Source organism: Diceros bicornis, chromosome 32 (assembly GCF_020826845.1).
Source record: "Diceros bicornis minor isolate mBicDic1 chromosome 32, mDicBic1.mat.cur, whole genome shotgun sequence".
NCBI classification, from domain to species: domain Eukaryota; kingdom Metazoa; phylum Chordata; class Mammalia; order Perissodactyla; family Rhinocerotidae; genus Diceros; species Diceros bicornis.
Window position 1 is genome coordinate 24651393 of NC_080771.1, and position 13015 is coordinate 24664407.

Below are 13015 nucleotides of genomic sequence, written 5' to 3' on the forward strand. Positions count from 1 at the left end.
CACCCACAGCAGCCCTAGGAAACTAACAGAATGGTGTTCTGCACCTTGCTCTTGTCACTCAATCTATCTAGAACACTGTGATAGTGTCTCATTTTTTTTTCCTCAGCTGCTAAGTACTCCACTGTGTATGGTCCCTAATTGAGTTAATCTGTCTCTCGATGAACATTTAGGCCGTTTCCAATATTTAACTTCTACAAATAATGCTGCAAGGACTGTCTTTGTACAGACAGCTTTGTGCCCCCGGGGAAGTTCATATGTAGAAGCAGAATTACTGGGGGCCGGCCCTGTGGTGTAGTGGTTAAGCGCCCGCGCTCCACTGCTGGCGGCCCGGGTTCAGATCCCGGGCGCGCACCGATGCACTGCTTGTCAGGCCATGCTGTGGCGGCGTCCCACATAAAGTGGAAGAAGATTGGCATGGATGTTAGCTCAGGGCCAGTCTTCCTCAGCAAAAAGAGGAGAATTGGCATGGATGTTAGCTCAAGGATGATCTTCCTCACAAAAAAAAAAGAAAGAAAGAAAGAAGCAGGGTCGAGGAATAGGTACATTGGGTACATTTACATTTTTGAAAGCTGTTGCAAAAGGGCCCTCCAAGGAGATCAGACACTTAGAAGCAATGTAGGAAACTTTTTCACTGGATCACTTGTTTGTTTTTAACTGTCTTTATCTGATGTTCTTCATGTTCCTAATCAATGCAACTTTGTTGTTACAAGTGAAACAATACAAGACAAAGATATCCATATTTGTGTCTCTCCTCTTCTAAGGACATGAAAAGCTGAAGTCTCCCTCTCTCACTTCCCTCTCCTCCACTCTCTCCTTCATGATATTACTGGTGCCAACATCTGCCCTTCCACACCCTTCTCCTTGCTCACACTAACACATGCAGGCATATACACATGTAGAGAGGAAATTTGCTTGTTTATCTGAATAAAATTGAATCATCAGATGGATATAACTTGCTTTTTACCCCCCACTTCACAGTGGGCATATCTGCAGGTCAGTATTCTAATTTTTTTCTCTTATAGACACAAACACACACATTCAGGTATCATCCTCCATAAGTGGGATCAGAGCAGGCATGCTGAAGGTTGAGGGTTGTAGATATTTTCAGTGCAACTCTGTTGCACTGAAATCTCTCTGTTTTTTTTCTTCTCTCCCTTCTCCCTCCTGCCTTCCTTCCCCTGCAGCCCTACACAAGTAATCCTGATGGGCAGCCTTCACCACCTTCTTCCATGCTCATATATCTACACAGAAAAAAGCACATGTGTACAAGTGTCAGGTTTGAGGTCAAGTTTTGCTTTCTTTGGGGTTGCTTTGCAAAAATGAGACCATATTAGCACCCATCTCCATTTCTTATTTTTCTCACTCAATAATAAAATCCCTCAGGGAAATCCTTCCAAAATTTTTAATAGGTGCAATATTTCCTGCCTGAGAGATGTTGACTTTGTTTCCAGTTGTTATTGTGGTTTTTTTTTTTTTTTAATGAATAATGCTACAGTAAACACCCGGGGATGTTGATCCTCTTGTTTTCTTTTTCCTTCCTGCTGTTGACCACCCCCCCAACCTCCCCACCCCACCCCAGTGCCTGGTTTCCTGGGGCTTGTTGTAATGGGATGTCTGCTCCAGTTTGATAGGCATCCTGCGGGCAGCCTGAGCAGGCTGGGTTGAAGGCGAGGCCCTCCAAAGAGGTTTTGCTTTTGCTTCTGCCAGGGGTCCCAAGGAGTTACCAGTCAGCAGTAGCTTTTTTTTTTAAATTGTGGTAAAATATACATAACATAAAATTTATCCTCTTAACCATTTTTAAGCATACAGTTCAGTAGTGTTAAGTACTTTCACGATGTTGTGCAACCAATCTCCAGGACTTTTTCATCTTGCAAAACAGAAACTCCATACCCATTAAAACAACTCTGCATTTCCCCCTCCCCTCCGGGCAACCACCATTCTACTTTCTGTCTCTACAAATTTTCCAGCCAGGAATAGCTTTTATGTTCATTTCTTGGCCTGGAGACTCTAGGATCACATGAGTAGTGTAAATTTGATCCCAAATCCAAAAGAAGGCTAGTGTGTGGTTACATATTTCTCAGAGGACGACTTCCTCTTCCCCAACCAGACCCAGGCCAGGTTAGAAAAACTTCCTTCTCCTCTGCCTCTGCCACTGGGTGAATTTTTTCTGGCCTAACTTTCATGGGAGGCTTAAACCCTCGAGGGTCCCGGCTGTATGTGGGGGTCTCAGTTCTACCTTTCTGCTCCATGGAGGCTCAAAACTTTGTCCCTTGTCCCTATGGCTATTCAAATCTATCTAAGTCCCTGGGTTATCCAGATGAGTGAAGGGCCCTCAGTGCAGGCAAAGCAGCCTTGTTCCCTCAGGGGCTGTCTTTATTTCCATGCAGCTCGGCTATGCATAGAAATTTGCTGACAGAGGCTGGCCTGGTGGCGTAGTGCTTAAGTTTGCGCACTCCGCTTCAATGGCCCAGGGTTTGTGGTTCAGATCCCAGGCACAGACCTACACACTGCTCATCAAGCTGTGCTGTGGAGGCGACCCACATACAAAATAGAGGAAGACTGGCTCAGAGATAATCTTCCTCGCAAAAAAAGAGAGAGAAAAATGTGCTGATTGTTTTATATACCAAGTTTCTAGATGTTTTATAGAGTTTTCCCCCTAAACTATCAAATCTTCCATCTTGCTGAAAAGGAACGTCCCTCACAGTTCTTTCTCCTTGTATTGCTTTTTAGCCTTAACTTTTCACAGGCTCCTGCCGTATTTCTCCAATGGAACGAGAGCTCTTGTGTTCACCAGGCACAGCCCCCAGTGGACAAACAGGAGATGCTCAGTGGAAACTAGTGGAATGAGGGAAAAACAGCCAGAGCTCCCAGTCAGGACTGGGGGATGGCCACGGAGACGGCACCGCCTCTGTTTCAGGGATATTTGGGGCCCATAAAACTTGGGTTGATAAAGTTGGCAGCGGTCCACAGGACGGAGCTGGGACTACCTCAGCTGGAATAAAAGGATTAACAGGATAATGATGATGATGATGATGATAATAGCTAACGTTACTCACTTTATGTCATTTAATTCCCCCACGCACACACATCATTGCCAGAGTTAGGAATTCTCACCCTCATTTTCAAGATGAGGAAACTGAAGCTCAGAACGTTCCATAACTTGCCCAAGGTCACACAGCTAGCAAGTGGGAGAGCAAGTATTAAATCTAAGTATGTCTGACCCCAAAGTCTTTGCTGATGACGTTAGAGAACAATCTGAAGGCAAAAGGAAAAGACCACATTCCCCCACTTAGTAGTTTTGTGCAGCTAGAAGAGCCTGACTGCAAGGCCAAAAGAGGCCTGGCCTAGGAGATGGAGCCCATGAGGATCTGGAGCCAGAGGGGTGACCTGAGCACCCTGTGACTTCAGAGTCAAAACCCAGAGGTTGCCTGCTTGACCTGAGCTGGTCAGGGCAGGCCACACTGGCCGGAGCTCAGGACCTCTGGGCCTAGAGAAAAGCCATTCCTCTTCACCATGGATGGTTTGCCTTCTGCACTTCCTCAAAGGCTGGAAAGTCTGTGGCCCTTGCCCTTTGGTCTCCCCAGGTCCCTCCCTGTCTGGGCTCAGGCTGGGCTGGGAGCTCAGCTTTCTCATCTTCCCGGCCCAGCAGTTGATCAGAGGCATCCTCTGCTCTGCCAGGGCCATGAGAAGCCTCCTCACAGGTGAAAGAAGACAGCCTCTCATCCCCATTGTCCCCACCCCACCTGGGGCTGGTGATGCTGGGACACCAGCCAGGAGGTTGGCTTCCAATTAACGAAGAATCAGCCTCTGAAGCAGCATATGCATAGAGGACAGGAGAATGGAAGAGAGAAAGAGCTGAATCAATTCAGGAATCTTCTGGGCCTAACAGGGTACTCTCCCCTTCCTTTCCAGCATTCCCACTTCTCTCAGCATCCCTCATCTCCTCCAGTATCCCCCAATTCTCCCAGCATCTTCCACTTCTCCCAGCATCCCTCATCTCCCCCAGCATTCTCCATTTCTCCAGCATCCCTCATCTCCCTCAGCATTCTCCACTTCTCCCAGCATCCCTCATCTCCCCCAGCATCCTCCACTTCTCCCAGCATCCCTCATCTCCCCCAGCATCCTCCACTTCTCCCAGCATCTCTCATCTCCCTCAGCATTCACCAATTCTCCCAGCATCTCTCATCTCCCCCAGCATCCTCCACTTCTCCCAGCATCTCTCATCTCCCTCAGCATCCTCCACTTCTCCCAGCATCTCTCATCTCCCTCAGCATCCTCCACTTCTCCCAGAATCCCTCATCTTTCCCAGTGTCCCTTCATCTTCCTCAGCATCCTCTCATTTCTCCCAAATGCTTTTTTCCCAGGTCCAATCCAGAAACAGCTATCAACAGATTCTCATATCAACCAGTAACACCCCATTTCACTAAGTCTAATGCACAATTGATTATAAAATGCACCAATATTTTACATGGCTTTGAGAAAGAGAGGGGGAAAACCTGTCAATTAAATTATGATATGCCATTGACCCTGATTTCAGAGGAGATGTAAAATTTCCCACACAGGGGAGTGTGGGAAAGGTGTACTTTAGAATCAGTGGGATATGGTAACACTAAGAGCCCTGACGTGCATTTGGTGTCTTGCCTGAGGATTACAGAATATTTCCATGTATGATGTCTCACTGTTAATGGCTAGTAAGCAGGCAGTATATGCCCAGAACCATCCTAGTCTCTGGGGGATTCAGTTCTCTGCCCTTATGGCAATCACAGGCTAGTTGGTGATCTTGGAAGCAGGCCCAGAGAACATCTACAGAACAGTTGAAGGCCAGTCTCTATAGTGTGGACGATAAATGTAATACGTGTTTGGAGAAGGAATGAACCAGAGTCGGCCAGGTGGTCAAAGGAAGCTTCATGGTGGGGACAGGGGTAGAGACTTAAGCTAGAGGATGAATTACGGAAAATGGGGACAAGAGAAGACACTGAGGAGGGAGAAGTGAGGATAAAGTGAACAAGGCATGGAGATGAGGCCCACATGAGAATCTACACTGGACAGGCAGGACAAGGCCGGGCTACAGAGGGTCTTGAAAGCCAAGCAGTTCTTTATATGACAGGCAGCCGGGAGCCAGTGCAGGTTCTTGAGCAGGAGAGTGACCTGATGAACACATTAATTTAGGGAACACTGATGTGCCAGATGAGATGGAGGCAGAAGCTGGAGGCCAGGAAACCAACCTTTTCTCCAAGCCCTGTGACAAAGGAAGATAGGTGACCTCTAAGGGGTCTCTAATGGAGGTTCACATGCCCGGAAGGGGCTGGGGGGCAGTTCTCCCAGGCAATTTGAGCCATGCATAGATGGAAAAGAGTCCCAGACCCTTTAAAGAACTGTCCTTTCAGGGCCTGGGCCACCCAGGCATTTGCCTGGTCTATTCTGGGGAGATACAGCTGTATAAAGAATCATCTTCTACTCAATAAAATTGGTATCACTTAATAGATGCAGGGCTGAAGAACACATTGCTTACATTTGTACAGACAGTAAATCATCCTGTAATAAATCCTTTTTGCCTTTAAGAATTAAAGAGATGTATTTGGTAAGAGACACATATGTCTGATACATATTCATTGATAAAATACTCTTACTAGATTGGTCCTGCCTGGCAATTTGTAACAAGAACCATAAAACTGGTTGAACTCTGTGAGGGGGTAACTCGCTTTAAGAGGTCGGCCCCCAGGTAATAAGTCAGAAATGGCCCGAAGCAATGCCACCTGGGGAGGTGGGAGGCAGAGTACTACCCAAGAGCTGAAGAGAGGGGAAGCGCTCAGCTCATCCAGAAGGGTCAGCATCAGACCCACCTGAGCTGCTTGAGTGAGGCACTTAACTTGGCGAGCTGGGGAGAAGGACCCCTGTTGTGTGTGCGTCTACCCTGGGCGCTGGGACCCTGTGGAGGCAATGGAGTGTTATGGGCACAAGCACAGGTTTGGCTTCAGAGCCTCTGTTTCCTCATCTGTAAAATGTGAATGAAATTTATAGTTATTGGCCCTGGTCCTGGTCAGTGGTAAGCTATTAGTACTATGTGGATCACACACACAGACAATAACAGCTCCGCCCTCATTGCAACTGGACACAAATATTTTTAGTAGGGCTGGGGGATGGGTAGAGGGCGGCATACATGTCGCTTCAGAATGTCCACTGGCTCTGGTGCCTGAGGCAGAAATGGGAGATGGCACACCAGAGAGCCCAGTGCCATGGGTTGGGTAGTAGGAAAGTCACCTCCAGTCTGGGAGGGAGACCCAGGCGGGGAAGCTGACCTGGCCCCGACTGGCCACTCAGACACCCAGTTCCCAGCAGTTCACTGCCTCTCCCTGGCTCTTTATCACAGCCTGTCATCACAGCCTCTGGGGACACCCTGGCCACTCCCTTGGCAGTGTTGATCTCAGTATGAATAAATCACTTTTCTCCTGAGGTCAGCCAAACAAGGTTAGACTCGTCCCCGGAAGAACATGTCTAAGAAACTAGAAAGGAAACAAAACCAAGGAATTATAATGCAAGCCACGTGAAAACAGGAGGACTTCTAAGTCCTTATTCTGATATGAATCTGGCTCCAGACTGGGCTAGCAGCCTCCTTAAGCTGTCTCCTCACCTCCTCCTCATCTCCACCATTTGCCTTGGCAAGAAGTCCTCCCTTCTAGCACCTGCTTCCTCTGGCCTTGAGTAGCATCAGCCTTGCCCCTAGCTCTTGGCAGGACCAGCCTCTATGCTCGAGCTCTTGGAGAATTTGGTCGGCCCCAGAGAGTTCTCCTTTGGCCCTCAGCCCTCCCACAGGGATAATAATACCTGCTGAGCAGAGTTCTTGTGAGGACTGGAGATACAGTCGGTGATGCCAACTGCAATGGATGTAAGCTCTGTGAGAACAGGACTTCCTTGTGTTTTCTGCCCCATCTCCTGTGCCTGGCCCATAGTAAACGCTCATGGATGTTTGTTGAACGAAAAATAAATATGAATATGAGCTTGAGTATGTACATACAATCTCTAGAAGGACCCACGAGAACCTAGCATCAGTAATTGTCTTTGGATAGATGAAAATAGAGGCCTAAGGAATGGGATACCGAGAGGAAGCTACTTTTCACTGTAAACCAATCTGTATCTTTTGAATTTTTTTTATTGTGCACATATATTATCTATTTGAAATTAAAAACACAATACCATTTACATTAGCACCAAAAAAAATGAAGAACTTGGGATAAATCTAACAAAATAGTTGGAGATCTATACAAGGAACACTATAAAACTCTGATGCAAGAAATCAAGGCAGATCTAAATAAATGGAGAGATATTCCATGTTCATGGATAGGAAGACTCAATATTGTTAAGGTGTTTGTTCTCCCCAACTTCAGCTATAGATTCAATGCCATCTCAATCAAAATCCCAGAAAGTTATTTTGTGGATATCTACAACTAATTCTAAAGTTTATATGAAGCAAAAGACCCAGAATAGCCAACAGAACACTGAAGAAGAACAAAGTTGAAGAACTGACACCACCAAATTTCAAGACTTAGTATAAAGCTACAGCAGTCAAGACAGTGTGGTATCGGCAAAAGTATAGACAAATAGATCAATGGAACAGAACAGAGAGTCCCAAAAATAGACCCACATAAATATAGGCAACTGATCTTTGACAAAGGGGCAAAGGCAATTCAATGGAGAAAAGACAGTCTTTTCAACGAATGGTGCTGGAACAATTGGACATCTATGTGCAAAAAAGGAATCTGAACACAGACCTTATGCTTTTCACAAAAATTAATTCAAAATGGGTCTCAGACCTAAATGTAAAACACAAAACAATAAACTTCTAGCATATAACATAGGAGAAAATGTAGATAACTTTGGGTTTGGAGATGAGTTTTGAGACACAACAAAAGTACAATCCATGAAAGAAAACATTGATAAGTTAGGCTTTATTAAAATTCAAAACATCTGCTCTGCAAAAGACACAGCTAAGAAAATGAAGAGAAAATATTTGCAAAAGACTTATCTGATAAAGGACTTGTATCCAAAACATACAAAAAACTCTTTAAACTTAACAATAAGAAAACAAACAACCCAATTAAAAAATGGACAACAAATCTGAACAGATACCTCGCCAAAAAGATAACTGGACATCAAATAAGCACACAAAAAGATTCTCAAGATCATATGTTATTAGGGAACTGCAAATTAAAACAACGAGATAGTACTACACACCTATTACTTTTTGGCTAAAATCCAAAAAACTACAATACTAGATGTTAATGAGAATGCAGAGCGACAGAAACTCTCATTCATTACTGGTGGAAATGCCAAACAGTACAGTCACTTTGGAAGACAGTTTGGCAGTTTCTTACAAGCTAAACATAGTCTTACCATATGATCCAGCAATCACGCTTTTTGGTATTTACCCAATTTGAGTTGAAAACTTATGACCGCATAAAAACCTGCATACCCATGTTTATAGCAGCTTTATTCATAATCACTGGAAACTGGAAGCAACCAAGATGTCCCTCAATAAGCGAATGGATAAACAAACTATAGTACATCCATACCATGGGACATTATTCAGTGCTGAAAACAAATGAGCTATCAAGCCACAAAAAGACATGAAGGAACCATAAATGCATATTTCTACATGAAAGAAATCAATCTGGAAAGGCTACATACTGTATGATTCCAACTATATGACATTTTGGAAAAGGCAAAATTACAGAGATGGTAAAATGATCAGGGGTTGTGGGGAGGGACGGATGAATAGGTGGAGCACAGAGGATTTTTAGGGCAGTGACACTATTCTGAACGATACTGTAATTGTGGATATCACAACTGTCACAATGTCATTCATTATATATTTGTCAAAACCTATAGAATATACAACACCAAGAGTGAACCCTAATGTAAACTATGGACTTTAGTTAATAATAATGTATCAATATTGATTCACCAATTGTAACAAATATACCACATTAATAATGCATGTTAATAACAAAGACTACTTTGTGTCCAGGGTAGGGTAGTTATATGGAACTCTCTGTACTTTCTGCTCAATTTTTCTGTAAATCTAAAACTGTACTTTAAAAAATCTTAATTACTTTTTAAAAGAAATCTTAAAAAGTATAAAATAAAAATTATTCAGCCAGTGTTATTGGCTTTGCAGGTTTAAGTCCCTGGTCCTGAACCAGCCTCAGCCTCCGCCTCTGGGGTTAACAGTTACACCTTATAAGGTTGAGTTAAGGGTTCCAGAACTCTGTCACTGCAGTGTGACAGTCAAAAATTATGTTGCCTGCAAGATTTCCATGGACAGGGAGAGGAGTGGCCTGCTCTCGGCCCGGAGGAGAACCGGGGCAGGCCTGACCAGGAGGCACCCTCTGCAGAGATGTCAATCAATGAAGGTTTCCTAACTGTGGGAAGACGCTGGAAAGCACCTGGCCCCAGCCCAGCCTCCGCCAAGCCAGCTGGTCTGCTGGCCTCTGTACATAGCAGCTTCACTGGGGCCCGCGACAGCCCCTCCAAGGAGGCAAGCAGGAGGGCTATGTAGCCTGCGACCCAATGCGGTGGAGGTGGGAAGAGGCTTGCAGAGAAAGGGGGGCCAGAAGGACCACCACCCTGCCCTGGTGTGCCCCTTCCACTGTGGGACCCTGGGAAGCCTCTAATCACCTTCATCATCCATAAAACAGCACTAGCAAGGCCCACTCCCAGGGGAGAGTGGGAGAGAAAGCTTAAATGTATGTTATTCCACCAAGCAGCAAGTGGCACTAATATTACTGCTGTCAGACCAGCAACGGAAGCAGGGCCTCAAGGGTGGCAGCAGGGAGAGGGAAAAATCCGGGCTTCTGAACACATGACTGAACCTCTCCGAGCCTCAGTCTCCTCATCTGAATATGGAAATAACACAGTTCTTCATCTCCCAGGCTCTGTATGAATTTGGTAAGATAGTGCCTACACAGGGCTTAGCACCCTGCCTGGCACAGAGGTGTCCTTAAATGATAGCTCCCTGTGTCTTCATAAGGTGTGAATGCCACCCCAGCTAACTAAGTCATTCTGGATAAATCCCCATCCTTGTCAGGGCTTCCTCTATAATCCTGCTCAGATCTGAGGACAAAGGAGGTCACCGTACTGCCACCATTGGGGAGAGCATTTATTGCCTTGTGGGTGCTAGACTAGGAGCTTGGACAAACTGAATCATGTGGACAAGATCTTGGCACCCAGAGAGCTGGGTTGGGAAAAACACGGTTGCAAAAAGGGCAAAATGAATTCAACAGCTCTGGGAAAGACTTTGAGCCCTGGAAGAGAGTTGTTAAGGAAGGGCTCATTTAACGGAAGGAGAAGGAAGGCACTGAGCAACAGGAAGCCTGGCTTCCAGTCAAGGCCAGTGTTGTCTGCACAGTGTTATCCTTGAACCTTAGAGACTCAAGCAGGTGGGGCCTGCCAGTCAGAGAGAGGGAGGCAGCGCTGACTCACCTGGCAGGGAGTGAGCAGCAGCTACATCCATACCTGTGAGAGTGTTAAGGCCCGGAGGAGCTGTCGGCCAGGGGCAGGGTGGTAGGGAGCGGCCAGCTTGCAGGGAGGCGGATTTTGGAGATTTCCACCCAGCACAGAGGGCTGGAGCCAGACTGTCTGGCTTCAAATCCCAGCTCTACTGCCTACTGGCTAACCCTGGGCAGGTGACTTAACCCCTGGGCCTTGGTTCCCATCTATAAAATGGGGATGATAGTAGCATGCACCGCACAGGGTTGTGGTGAGGATTTGAGATCAAGCCTGTTCAGCATTCAATACAGTGCTTGCCCAGAGTAAACGGCAGCAGCTATTATGACTGTTAGGGGAGGGCTGGCAGCAAGTCTTCCCACCTGCCTGCCCCCTCCCTCTGACTTGGGTCCCAACTTTACACAGGCCCATTATAGATAACTTTGCCTGGACTGGATCACATCAGAGAGGCGCAGAGCCTAGGAGACCCTATGGCTCCACTCCCACCTCATGCAGCAGTCTCTGCAGCTTGCCCAGCCTCTCCTTACATGCCTTGACTAACGGGGAGCTCACCACCCAATGAGGCAGCCTGCTCCACATTCAGACAGCTCTGATCACAAGTTCTCTAGGCAGTGCTGAAATCTTCTCCCTGCAAACTGCCTCTTAATGGAAGCAATTTTTCTGTCAGGGACTTTCCAATGTCTAGAATCCACCCATCCTACAAATGCTAGGAACCTCCTGAGCAGGGCCCCAGTCACTCCTCCAGGAAGTCTCCCCTGAACCCCACCCTGAGCATCTCATACAGAATGGCGCAATAGCTCCCCACAAGGACACAGCCACCCTCTCCAATGTCTGGGTCTGTGAGGCAGAAAGTTCACATGCATCATAATAATAATAGTTCACATGCACTGTCTCACCCAATCGTCACAAAACCCTATGAGGCATGTTCTATTTTTTTCCCTAATTTTTAAAATTGTGGTTAAATACACATAACATAAAATCTTCACCATTTCTAAGTGTATAATTGAGTGGTATTAAGTAAAATCACATTGTTGTGCAACCATCACCAACAACCATCTCCAGAACTCTTTTCTTCTTGCAGAACTGAAAAGCTGTATACCCATTAAATAATAACTTACCCATTCTTCCCTCTGGTCCCTGGCAACCACCATTCTACTTTCTGTGTCTATAAATTTGACAGCTCCAGGTACATCATATGAATGGAATCACGCAGTGTTTGTCTTCTTGTGTCTGGCTTATTTCACTTAGCGTAATGTCCCCAAGGTTCATCCAGGTTGTAGCATGTGTCAGAATTTCCTTTCTTTATAAGGATGAATAATATTCCATGGTACATATATACCATACTTTGTTTATCCACTCATCTGTCGGCGAACACCTGAGTTGCTTCTACCTTTCAGCTATTGCAAATAACGTTGCTAGGAACATGGGTGTACCAATATCTCTGAGACCCCGCTTTCACTTCCTTGGGGTGTATACCCTGAAGTGGGACTGCTGAATCATATGGTAGTTCTATTTTTAATTTTTTGAGGAACTGCCAAACTGTTTTCCACAGGGTCTGTACCATTTTACAATCCCACCAACAGTGTAAAAGAGTTCCAACTTCTCCACATCCCCGCCAACACTTTTTGTTTTGGGGTTTCTATAGTAGCCATCCTAATAGGTGTCAGACGGTATAGCGAGAACCTATTTTTATCCCTACCTTACAGAAGAGGAAAGCGGGACTGGAGAGGCGCCGGGACTTGCTCAAGGTCCCACAGACAGCACGTGGCAGAGCTGGGATTCTAGCTCAGGGCTGTCTGCAGCTGTCCTGTCTGGTGCTCTCAACAAACCCCTTCGCGACAAATCCCTGCTGTCCAACTGGTCAGTGACCGCGCCGGGGCCTCCAACATCCTCTGCGCTCCATCCAGCGCCTGGCTAGGGTGATCGCGAAGGAGACCTCCCCCACCCCCACCCCCGGAGTGCAAGACTAACCCCAGCCCCCTGGATCTCCCTGCCCTGGCGACTCTGAAACTAGCGTTTCAGCAAAGGCCTTACCCTGCGCGCCCGCAGAGCCGTCGGCCTGGAAGCCTCTTCGGGCCAGGCCTCCCTCTCAGGCCAGTCGGGCGGTAGCGGGGAGTGGGGAGCGGGGCCCGGGGCGGGAGTGGGGCCCCGGGCTCGCTCCGCAGCCGCCAGATGGGCCGGTGGCGTCTTGGATTATTTTGCGCAAGAGCAGGCGCGGCGCGGGGCGGGAGCCGGGAGCAGGGAGCGGGCGCCGGGCGGAGTCCGAGGGGGCCGGGGCGCGGAGCGGCTGGAGCGCGGGGTAGGGCCGCGGGGAAAGGCCAGGCCGGGCACCCGAGATGACAGCCCCCGCGCTGCCGCGTCCCGCCTGCGTGACCGTGGGCTAGCTAGGAGTCTTCCCCACGCCTCAGTTTTCTTCATCGGTAAAATCGGGGAGACTAAGTCAAAACTTGCAGGAAGCTGTGGGCGTTAAAGGAGCACTACACACACAGCGCCGGGCTGAAGAGTGGGCGCC

General features: G+C 47.2%; 1 protein-coding gene across 1 annotated transcript in view; it reads right to left on the reverse strand.

Moving 5' to 3' along the window:
• Positions 1-12660, reverse strand: part of IL34 (interleukin 34) — a 53605-nt gene extending 40945 nt beyond the window's left edge. Inside the window, exon 1 of the mRNA XM_058528237.1 lies at positions 12538-12660. The gene's annotated coding sequence lies outside the window, so the exon portion shown is untranslated. The remainder of the gene's footprint in view (positions 1-12537) is intronic.
• Positions 12661-13015: the final 355 nt, after the last annotated feature.